This window comes from Dryas octopetala, chromosome 8 (assembly GCF_963921425.1).
Source record: "Dryas octopetala chromosome 8, drDryOcto1.1, whole genome shotgun sequence".
Taxonomy (NCBI): domain Eukaryota; kingdom Viridiplantae; phylum Streptophyta; class Magnoliopsida; order Rosales; family Rosaceae; genus Dryas; species Dryas octopetala.
In genome coordinates, this window is record NC_141373.1 from 9,670,974 (window position 1) to 9,682,493 (window position 11,520).

At 38.5% G+C, this 11,520-nt stretch overlaps 2 pseudogenes across 1 annotated transcript; one reads left to right on the forward strand and one right to left on the reverse strand.

Moving 5' to 3' along the window:
* The window catches only part of LOC147277006 (protein HYPER-SENSITIVITY-RELATED 4-like), a 19,935-nt pseudogene extending 16,445 nt beyond the window's left edge, over nt 1-3,490 (forward strand).
* A 271-nt stretch (nt 3,491-3,761) lies between these two features.
* On the reverse strand, nt 3,762-9,591 carry LOC147277008 (disease resistance-like protein DSC1; annotated as a pseudogene). The gene is made up of 5 exons (XR_015123766.1): nt 9,122-9,591; nt 7,226-8,333; nt 5,968-6,243; nt 4,886-5,857; nt 3,762-4,723 (listed from the first exon to the last, which is right to left on the reverse strand). The product of XR_015123766.1 is annotated as a disease resistance-like protein DSC1 (transcript).
* Between the last annotated feature and the right edge of the window lie 1,929 nt (nt 9,592-11,520).

Below are 11,520 nucleotides of genomic sequence, written 5' to 3' on the forward strand. Positions count from 1 at the left end.
AGCCAGGCAGCCCGACCAGCGCACCACCTCCTGCCCGAGCAGCCGCGCACCCAAGCACCACCTCCTGCCCGAGCAGCCGCGCACCCGAGCTGACCCGTGCACCACCGCGCAGCAGCCCAGCCCAGCAGCCCGCGCTGCCCGAGCCCACCAGCTGCTCCGAGACGAGCAGCCCTTCAGTCCAGCCCGAGCCACCCACCTACGCAACGCCCAAGCCGAGCGGCTTCTCCACGTCGCTGCCAGCAGCTCCTCCAAGACGCTGCCAGCAGCTCCGGTCCAACCCCAGTCCTCCGGGCACCACCACACAGCCCAAAACGCAGCCAGAAGATCCGGCCCGAGCCTCTTGCGCCGCGCGTCCGAGCCGAGCAGCCCCACCCCCTGTGCACCAGCTCCGGCCCGAGCCCACCTTCTCACCCGAGCAGATCCGCGCCGATCTGAACTCTGCCCCGTGCAACACCACCACACAGCCCAAAACGCAGCCATAAGATCCGGCCCGAGCCCCCTGCGCCGCGCATCCGAGCCGAGCAGCCCCACCCCCTGCGCACCAGCTCCGGCCCGAGATCCCCCATTAAATTGGACGGGATTCACTGGGATTTTGCGAAGCGTCTACTGCTCGGACTACAGAGCGATAAAAAAAAAAAATTATTATGATCTTTTATATCTAACCCCCCAAGCTTTCCTACAGTACAGTTTTTCTTGCTCAGGAACTTGGGGGACTTCTAAACAGTATCTTAAGCAGGAACAAGCATGTGGTTACTTATCGTTCTGCTCGGACTTCTGTGTGTACAAAGTTCCCAACCAAGAAGTATCTTCTGCTCGGAAACTTGGGGGACTTCTGTTCGTATGATTAATCATCTGGGCATAACGACAAGTCACACAAGGCTTAACATCATGTCGTTTGGGCCTAGACCCAAAAGCTAAGCCCCCACTAGGCTCCGGCCTCCTAGGCCTTGACCTTCTAGGCTCCGGCCTCCTAAGCTCCGGCCCCATAGGCTCCGGCCTCCTAAGCTCCAGCCTCCTAGGCCCCGACCCGTGTCAACTCACTCGGATCCTCGAGACCGGTGACACGTGGCGCTCCTACAGTGCAAGTCATCACAAGGGACACGTGTCATCACCGGATTGGTTGACACTCTTCCAAAGGTACTATAAAAGAGGTACCTTCTTGTCACAAAAGACAACTGAAATCATTATTATACTATTCACTCACTCTGCTCTCAGATCTCTCTGAACACTGACTTGAGCGTCGGAGGAGCTTTGGCCGGCACCACACCGGTGCCCTTCCCGCTCACTTTTGTGTACTTGCGCAGGGTGCTTTGGATATCATTCTCTCTCATTACTCACCAGTCGGACCCAGCTACCCGTTCCTGCCCCACTTCAACGTGTCGTCCTCTCAGTGGCGGGTCAACGGGCCTACGTGGTTCGACTCGACGTTGACTGCTCTACCATTTTTTAGCATCAACAGCCTTCATCTAGATTGTCATTCTAGAATTGATTTGGGTATAGTAGGACTACATACCCTGCATCAGCAATGAATTTCTTCTTCTGAAACTAATTTAGTTATGTGTTTGAAAAGCAATTTGTTTGCTTTGGGTAAAATGAATTCCTTCAAGGCTTCAAGACTGCCAAACTCTTCTTGGTACGCAATTACAATGATTTTGGGTAAAATGAATTCCTTCAAGACTGCCAACTCTTATTGGTACGCAAGCAATGATGTTGGGGCACATCTAAGACAAATACCACCTAATGGATCAAAATGATGAAAAGAAGAAGAAGCTAAAGATACCTCCCAAAATGATGTTGAGCATTATGGTTGTTTTTTAATGCATTTCATCCCAAAGATAAAACTCAATGAATTCATATACATTCCATCATTTTTAGGTGACTCTGCCAGGATTGCTCAACTTCATAGATGGACTGTGGTCAAGCTGTGGGGATGAGAGGATCATAGTGTTCACTGTTCACTACGAATCACAAAGAGCGGCTGGACCCTGAATGCTGGCCTCCAACTACCTTGGAATTACAGAGCACACACTTTTTTTGGACATAGAGCAGTTGATAGCCACAGTGAAGGTGACTCCTGCAGACGTAGGAGAGCAGTTGCTGAAGAATGAGGAACCTGATATATTGAGGAGACTGCAAATAAAGCAAACAGTGGAGCACCTAAAGAAGATAAAATATAGGCAGAAGATATAGCAGGTGGTGGGAAAAACTGATGAATAGAAAGTAAATTGTATATGGGCCTGTGCCCATGTGACAAAGCGAGCTCAAAAAGCAGGGGAAGAACAAAAAGACCAAGTATCCTGAAATAAATGACTAATTAGAACCATATATGTAAAATAAACCAAAGGATTCCCAATTACTGCAAATGCATAGCTTGAAGTATATATATCCCACGTAATATATACTTCGATCTACATCAATTATCAACATGAACTTCCAAATCCTGCACCTGAAACAAGACATATATATACACTTTGAGAGACAACAAAACAGAAAAAGTTCGGTTTGATGAGTTTATATTTTTTGAGATATGCAGTTATCAGCATTTTCAGTAGTTTCTAGTTTTTTTTTTTTTTTTTTTTTTTTTTTTTTTTTTAAACAAAAATTCTAGTGTAAGTAAGTAAACAAGGTATTCTTTGATTTTTTCACAAGTAATCTAAAGAAAGTAATTAAACAAGAATATTATTAGACAATAAAATATATAAAAAAGAAATATAGATGCAGAAAAAATGATGCTAGACAATTGACTAATTGAGTATGAGCACAAATCAAGGGTTCATTCTAAATTTGGTTTTCCTTGGGGTCCAGGGCATAAATTCAATGACTGTTTCCATTAACGCAAGATTTTAGTCTTTGGTGTGAATTAAATTTCTTTGAAAGCCCAAAATACAAATGAAGCCCAGTAACAACAACGATGAAGAAAGCCAACCCACTCAGGGGTGGCCCAGGAAATTATTTTCCACGTCCAAGCCCAGTTTATCACATAGTCTATGGCAATTAGACAAGTCCATCATTTCAATGCCCTGTGTATCATTATGTTCCAATATCTTTGACAACGATGAAAATGTTCCAACGATATGCAATCAACCACTGATATCCTTCCTATATTTGGTGGAAGTTCAGGAATTGCTTGAAGCGTCTTGTAGTAATCCAACTCAAGCCTCCACAAGTTCACAAATTTGCTAATGCATAGTGGAAGACTAACACAACTGTTTCGTGATAAATAAAGTTCCTCTAATGTGGACAAGCAATCAAGATTCTCCAGGAAATCAAAGTCTGATAAATTGCATCCACTGAAATTTAATTCATATAGCTTGGGAAGTGATTCTGCACTCCCTGAAACTTCAGACTTCACCTTATAATTTGGAGCTCTAACAAGTTTTTGGCACCTACTGAGATCAAGAGAACATAGATGCTGCAACGTCATAAATGCTATATGGCAGATTTGTTAGGTTTTCACATCCTTCTGCATCTAAAATTTCAAGCCCAGTAACAATATTCCCAATCGATGAAGGCAATTCTCAAGGCGGGCCCTGACTTTTGGGAGGTCCGGGGCGAAAATTTAAAATAGACCCTTTTGTATATAATTTTAATTTTGCAAAAGAAAAAAATTATAAAATTTTATAGACTTATTTTTCATTTATTTTTGCTTAAAAATAATACTTTCATTATATATATAGAAAACAATATCACAGTTTATACAAGTCTTAACAAAAAACAATTAAAATTATAGAGTATTGCCTCTTTGGACTTACAGGCTTTGAACAAAAAATAATAAAAATAGAAGACCTTACAACTTTATTTGTTTATCACACACTAAGAAACAATTAGATTACGGCCCTAGGCCTACAGAGTAGCAGTTTCTTGTCTATCACACACTAAGTAGACTAAACTAGTCCCTTCAAAATAAAATGAGCAACAAAACCACGCCAATTGCATGTAAGCAGTTTTGTTCTTTTCATCGTCATCGCTGTCTTCATAATCATCCGAATCACAACCATGGAATTCATCATCATCTTCTGTCAATGTCCCAATTTTTTTAGAACGATGTGCCAGGAGTCGAACCAAGGACCACTTGGCTTTAGCTATAGCACAAAGCCAACTGGCCACAATGGGACCGGCACATCATCATCATCTTCATCGGAATCACAACTATGGAACTCATCATCATCTTCATCGGAATCACAACTGTGGACCTCATCACCATCTTCATCTTCATCTTCATGTCCATTACTGTGGTTGTCATCTTCTTCACCATCCTGTGCCATACCTGCAGCCAGGTGGATCCCGCAGCTTTTAAAGAGCCACCCAATGCCCCGTGGGCGTCCAAAGGAAACTTGACACACATAAGGCATGGATGGAGTACTCTTTCTATCCACCTCCGACTTCTGTTTAACAGGTAATGGATAATACTTTAGCCACATATGCGCTGCAGAACCTTCCTCTCTTGACTTATAAGACCATTCATCATTCCGTTCCATTGAATCCGGCCAATGTCCATTGATCGTAATATGCTCTCTAAAACCACAATAATTATAATCTAGTTCTTCGATTTTAGTTTCTTCCGGCACTTCAAGAACAACACATATAACCAATCCTGTGTTCTCCCATTTCAAATTTCGAGGGATTTCCATTTCTAGTTCACAAAGGACACCAGGATCATGATATGGATCAACAAGCACACATACATCCTTACGACAATGGAACCACTTTGGAACTTCATTTCCTGGAAATATAACCCGAAAACTAGAGTTCGGTACCTGTAGCATAGCAATCACGTACGGAATTAACAATATATATATATATATGTGTGTGTGTGTATTGAGAGAGAGAGAGAGAGAGAGAGAGAGAGAGAGAGAGAGAGAGAGATAGAGAGCGAGAGAGAGACCTGATTCGTGAATATATTTGCCATCTTTCCCACGTCCAAGCCCAGATTATCACACAGTCTGCGACAATTCGACAAGTCCATTCTTTCAATGCGCTGTGTTCCCTTATGTTCTAATATATTGGACAATGCTGGAAATGTCTCCAACGAAATGCAATCAACCACTTCTATCCGTTCTATATTTGGTGGAAGTTCAGAAATTGCTCGAAGCCTCTTGCAGTAATTCAACTCAAGCACCGACAAGTTCACAAATTTGCTAATGCATAGTGGAAGACTGACACAACTGCTTCCTGATAATTTGAGTTCATCTAATGTGGACAAGCAATCAAGATTCTCAAGGAAATCAAAGTCTGATAAATTGGATCCACTGAAATTTAATTCATGTAGCTCGGGAAGTGCTAATAATCCAGAATTTCCATGTTGAATGTTTGAGTTAATTGGAAGCACCAAAGGAATTGATTCTGCACTCGATGAAACTTCAGAGTGAAATTTACTGACAAAAACAAGTTTTGGACACTCACTGACAAAAACTTCTGCTAGATGTTGCAACTCATAAATACTCTGTGGCAGATTTGTGAGGTTTTTGCATTGAGTTGCACTTAAACATTTAAGCCCAGTGAGATATCTAATCGATGAAGGCAATTCTTCTATGCCACTGCCATCTAATTCCATATAACTTAAGGATCCCATCTTGCCCACAATTTCTGGAAAATGCTTAAGGCTTTTGCAACCCCTGAGGGAAAAATTTTCTAGAGATTTCATGCTAACTCTTGTTGGAAACATTGCGAGGTTAGAGCATTCCATAAGATTCAAGCTAACAAGTCTTTTAAGGAATCCAACAGATGGATCAATCTCCACTAAACTTCTACAGCCATTTAGCAATAAGCTCTCTATGTTTGACATTCCAGATAAGTCCGGGATTCTTTTTAGGAAATTACAGCCTTCAAAATTTAGAGATTTCAGCTTTGTCAAACGCTATGAGACAAAAAGAAAAAAAGATCAAATGATATGTTTTGACGGAATCTACAACATAATTATTGTAAAAAATCTTCAAAGTCATAATGGATAAGAATAATTGAAAGTACCTTAAATCCCTCCCCTAGTTCTGTTAAGCGACTGTGAGGCATATTGAGCACAACAAGTTCCTCCGGATGAAAATCGGTAGGAAAAGATTCTAACTCACATCGACCCCAGTCAATCAACTTCAAGCTGTTGGGTAGATAATCAATGTATCCAGAAAGGCATCCGTTACAGTTTATAAAATATCTAAGATTTGTCATTCCTGTAAAGCTTCTAGCATTCAATCGAATCTCTTCTGGCCCAGGAAGCTTTAACTTGATGCCTTTAATTTTATCTGTTCCCTAGTATGAGAAAACATGTAGTATTAATAAAGCAAGTCCTTTATCAAAAGAGAATGTAAGTGTTTTAAAATTCTATTTAAATTTTTTATAGTGTGTTTGGATGGAGAAAAAAAACATAGAGTTTAAACAAAATTCAGTATTTAAGAAATTACATGCTCTAATTTTTTTGTTTGGGTCCATAAATATAGAATTTTGTAAATTTTATGTGAAAAAAATTTGGGATTTGAGGGTTGTAAATTACAAGTTTAAATTTCACTTAAATTGATATCATTTTCAAAATTCCAATTTTTACAAAAAATAAAAAAATAAAGTCATGTCCACCCATCACCTTGCCAAATAATCACAATACCACCACCACTACCACCATGCGGCCGCTACCACCACCACCACCACCACCGTCACAACCACTGATCATGACACCGCCACTGCCACCGCACCACTGCCACCACCACCACCTCTGTCGCCACCACCACTACGTACCACCACCGTCACTACCACTGACATCATCGCCACCACTACCATCACCATCGCTGCCACCTCCAACACCCCAATTTTCACCGCCACCATTTCTCCCACCTCCAGTGGGCCATGCCATCACCCCTACTACCATCGTCAACTCACCACAAGCATTATTTTTATTGTTGCCACTATCAACATCACTCTTTTATAATTGATGCATAAAACTACTATAAATTTTGTATTTAAATGTCATTATGATTACATTTATTCAAACAAATAATTTACATATTCTAGAATTTTAAATCACGTGGTTTTAAATTCCGTCATTTGTGAATTCCTTAGTAGTTTTAATAAAGCAATAATATGCATATTCTTTTCAAATAAGGCAATAATACAATCATTCTTTTCAAATTTAATAAAAAAAATATTTTTTGTGGAACCTCAACAGTGGTACAAGAGAGAATTTATTGAAAGCAAAGAAAGAAGAACAATGAGATATTAAGACAATAGATATTGTACTTACTTTATTTTTTGTTAGAACACGATACACATCCTTGTGAAACCACAATCTGCTTCGTTGTTCAGGCTTAAGGGGTGATTCTTGCCGAACTATATCTTTACCCATTTGTTCTAGCAAACTGTGCATAGAAATTCTATTGTCTCGATCAAGAGTTATGATGGCATTTTGTATAAGTACTTCAATATAATTCCTAGAAAAATCGAGGTCATCATCCTTTAGTATTTCAATCACATAGTCATTTATTTGATCACCGTTAAAGAAACATGCAATGTCAAGGAAAGCTTCCCTCACATCATCTTCAAATGAATTGTAACATATTCTGAGTGTATTTTGAATATAACTAGGAGCAATTTTGTAGCTATCTAATGTCGCTTTCCAACGATCGATGCTTTCAACTTTACGCAAATGAGCACCTAAAAGTTATAGAGCTAATGGAAGGCATTGAGCATTGCATATTGCACGTCTAGAAAGTTCTACATACTTGTCTGGAGGTTTATTTCTTCCGAAGGCATGCCAACTGAAAAGCTCAAGAGATTGTTGTTCATCTAATTTCTTGACCTCGTATATTAACTTAATTCCATGATCAATTAGCAAACTCTTATTTTTTGTGGTTATAATAATTCTACTGCCCTCACCAAACAAACCTGTACGATCAGCTAAATTGCTTAACCAATCCAATTCATTCACGTCATCAAGAATTAAGAGAAGCCTTTTATGGGTCAACCTTTCCTTTATAACTTTGATTCCTCTACTAAAACTGATCTCTTTCAAGTTTGGGTCTCGTAGAATCTCATAAAGAAGAGTCTCTTGTAGTTGGGCGATCCCTTCATGTGACTTTGACTTTTCTCCAACATTTTCCAAAATACATCTACCTTCAAACTTATGGCCAATTAAATTAAAAACAGCTTTAGCAATTGTTGTCTTGCCTATTCCAGGAGTTCCCCATATCCCAACTATGCGACGATCATTTTCCCCAACACCTAAAAGTTTATTCATATCTTGTAGACGAGACTCTATTCCAACTGGGTACTTGGCCACCTCCAGGTTTGTGTAATTTAGTAGTTGGACTGAGATCCATTCAACAATTTTGTTGATAAATTCAAATTCATACCTACAAGTTTAAAAGCATATGTAACATTTAAGGAATCAACATTGTTCTATATCTGCTAAAAAGAAAATAATATAAAAATAAAAGATGGATAAAGAATATGCAGGCCCATCAGCAACAAGGTTTTGCTCCCTAAAAATATGCCTAATAGGGCAGCTCCATTCTCTCCAGACGAATTATTTTTTTTATTATTAAAAATGCAAAAGGCTTGAGATTTTATTAAGTAGGAAAGGGAAAGAAACACTTCTTCCATAAAACCGAAGGAACAAGGATAAAATATTATTGTACGTCTAAAGGATTTAGTGATTGGTTAGGTCAGGTGATACAGTAATTGGGGTTAACTAGTCATTTTGTGGAAATTAAAGTAAAAATGCTACTGTGGTAGGCAGTGAACGTAGACCAAGGAGCCAATTAAACCACTTTCAATCTTGGTGTTGATTATATATGTGAATGATTTTATGTGATTGAAATATTTATTTATGTCCTGGCCAAAAAAAAAAATTTATTTATTTATGTATTTAGATATTTATTTATGTTTTTTTATTATGTTAATTTGAAGATTTTTGGTAAATTGATATGGGTTATGGGTATTATTATTTTGTATCATATTACTACGTCTGTCCTTCGGAGTGATTAACTTTCGAATCTTATACTAGGAAAACAAAGATTTTTTTTTTTTTTTTTTTTTTTTTGAGGAAAACAAAGCTTAAAAAGGAAGATATATCATATATAGCCCTCAAATATAGAATATGTAAAACAGTAAATACTATATTTAGTGGTTAGAAACATACTCCCCCTCCTTGAAAGGCCATCCAGATAACTTTGATGCCTGTTGAAGAGCTCTTGTCCATCCACGCACCTTCTCTTCGTTATCCTTGAATTTGATTTTATGGTCAGCAAGTGCTTTTCCGAAACTACCTCTGAGATGTCCTATATCTGAGGGTTCCATCTTGTAGAAAATTGGTAAAACTATTTGTTGCTTTGATTCTCTACAACAAAGAATCTCAAGGAGTTCATCCAAGCACCACTTTGAGGACGCATAGTTTTCGGAGAATATGATAACGGAAATCATGGACTCTTGAATTGCTTTGGGAAGCGTCCTTGATATTTCTTCTCCTCTTGTAAGGTCAATATCTATGAAGGTTTTAATTCCTTTCTTATCCAAAGCATTGTAAAGATTTCCTGTAAAGCCTTAGCAAAAAACAGACCCATCCATATAATATATACATGTTGTATTTAGAAATTTGTTATGGGTTTCCTTCAAAAAAACAGCCTCTACCATTATTTCTACATCTTATAACGAATCCATGAGGCACGATTAGTAGGTGGGTCTCTTGCTCCAGAGCTATATTATCTACATCTCGTGGGTGGTAGAAATAACGAATCCATTATTTCTACACTTACGCTATTTTAATTTTTAAGTGGGTGGTTAGTTGTTTTCGGTTGTAATTTGTAAAAAGAATCAATGTTTTAAATTTGAAAAAGTGAGTCAGTTTTCTTAACTATGAGCTCATGAAAGCGCGTTAATTTAAGACCATCCTTGAAATTATGAAGAGTGCACATTTGAAATTTCCAGAAATTCAAACCGGAAAAAAAAAAAATTTAAAAACACTTTACATTTTCAATTGTTTTTAATAATTTCTAGAAGAAATTTTTCTAAAGCTGTGCTAGGGTGCCTTAGTAAGGCACCAACAGTTTGTGCATTGATGACATGACCAAGCCATGTCATTTGTATTTAATTATTTTTTGATTTAAGTTATCCGCATTATTAATTATAAGTTAAATAGACTCCTTCTATTGAGGTATACCTCAACTTATTTATGTTAAGGTATACCCTATTAGTGCCCACATGAGTCGTTTTGTATCGATCCGAACCGTTCATTTTTTACATCTCCATTAATAGATCATCTTTGTAAAAAATTAGTCAAATCGGAAATCATTTGCCTATCTAACTTTGATCAAATAAATGGACGAACCAAATATTTTCGATGAAACCGTCCATTTGTTTTATCAAAGTTAGATAGGCAAATGATTTCCGATTTGACTAATTTTTTGCAAGAATAATCTATCAATGGAGATGTAAAAAATGAACGGTTCGAATTAACACAAAACGACTCGTGTGGGCCCCAACAAGGTCATATCTCAACATAAATAAGTTGAGGTCATACCAGCCAGGTGGAACCCGCAGCTTTTAAAGAACCACCCACTACCCCTTGGGTAGGCAAAGGTAACTCGACAGACATAAGGCACAGATGGAGTCTCTGTCTCTCCATCCATTATAAGAAAAACATATTTGGGCGATGAACATATATTCGTCGCCCAAAGTAGTTTTGGGCGACGAACAAAAAAATTTGTCGCTCAATATCATGCAAATTTGGGCGACAAACACGTCCGTCGCCCAAAGGGACTTTGGGCGACGAATACCATGTTCCTCGCCTAAATTTACTTTGGGTGACGAAATGATGTTGTCGCCTAAACTGAAGCGCCAAAAAATTAATTGACAAATACATTGGGCGACGAAATTGCATGTTCCTCGCCCAAACTAACTTTGGGCGAGGAACATAGAATTTCGTCGCCCAAATTACTTGGGGCGAGGAACATGTTCGTTGCCCAAAGTATTTTGGGCGACAAAATTCTATGTTCCTCGCCCCAAGGCTCATTCCTTTTTTTTTTGGTACAATTATATGTATGCTATTCATACAATGCGATTGTGTTTCCAACGATCCGAACCGTTCAACTTTTAATTCCTCATTGAAAGATCAACATTGCAAAAAATTAGGATTATTGGAGATGTAAAAGTTATGTAACGGTGCTTGAATGTATGAACGATTAAGAATTTGCTAATACTAATCGATGGGGTAGATGAATTCCGATTTGGGCGATTTTTTGTATGAATGATCTTTGAGTATAAACGAATAAAATGAACGGCTCCGATCATTGAAATTACATTGTAGTCTTCACAATTGTTGAATCGACAAAGTTTCAACAAAAAAGCTATAGAATTATACTCTTCAAGTGTATTTGTATGTAGAATATCACTTTTCTATTGTGTTTTTAACGATCCGAACCGATCTTTCTTAGTGCCCCACTCAAAGATCATCTTTGCAAAAAATTATCTCAATTGGAGATGTAGAAGTTAGATTTGGCATTTAGGGTGTATGAACGATCTTGATTCTTATAATAATAATCG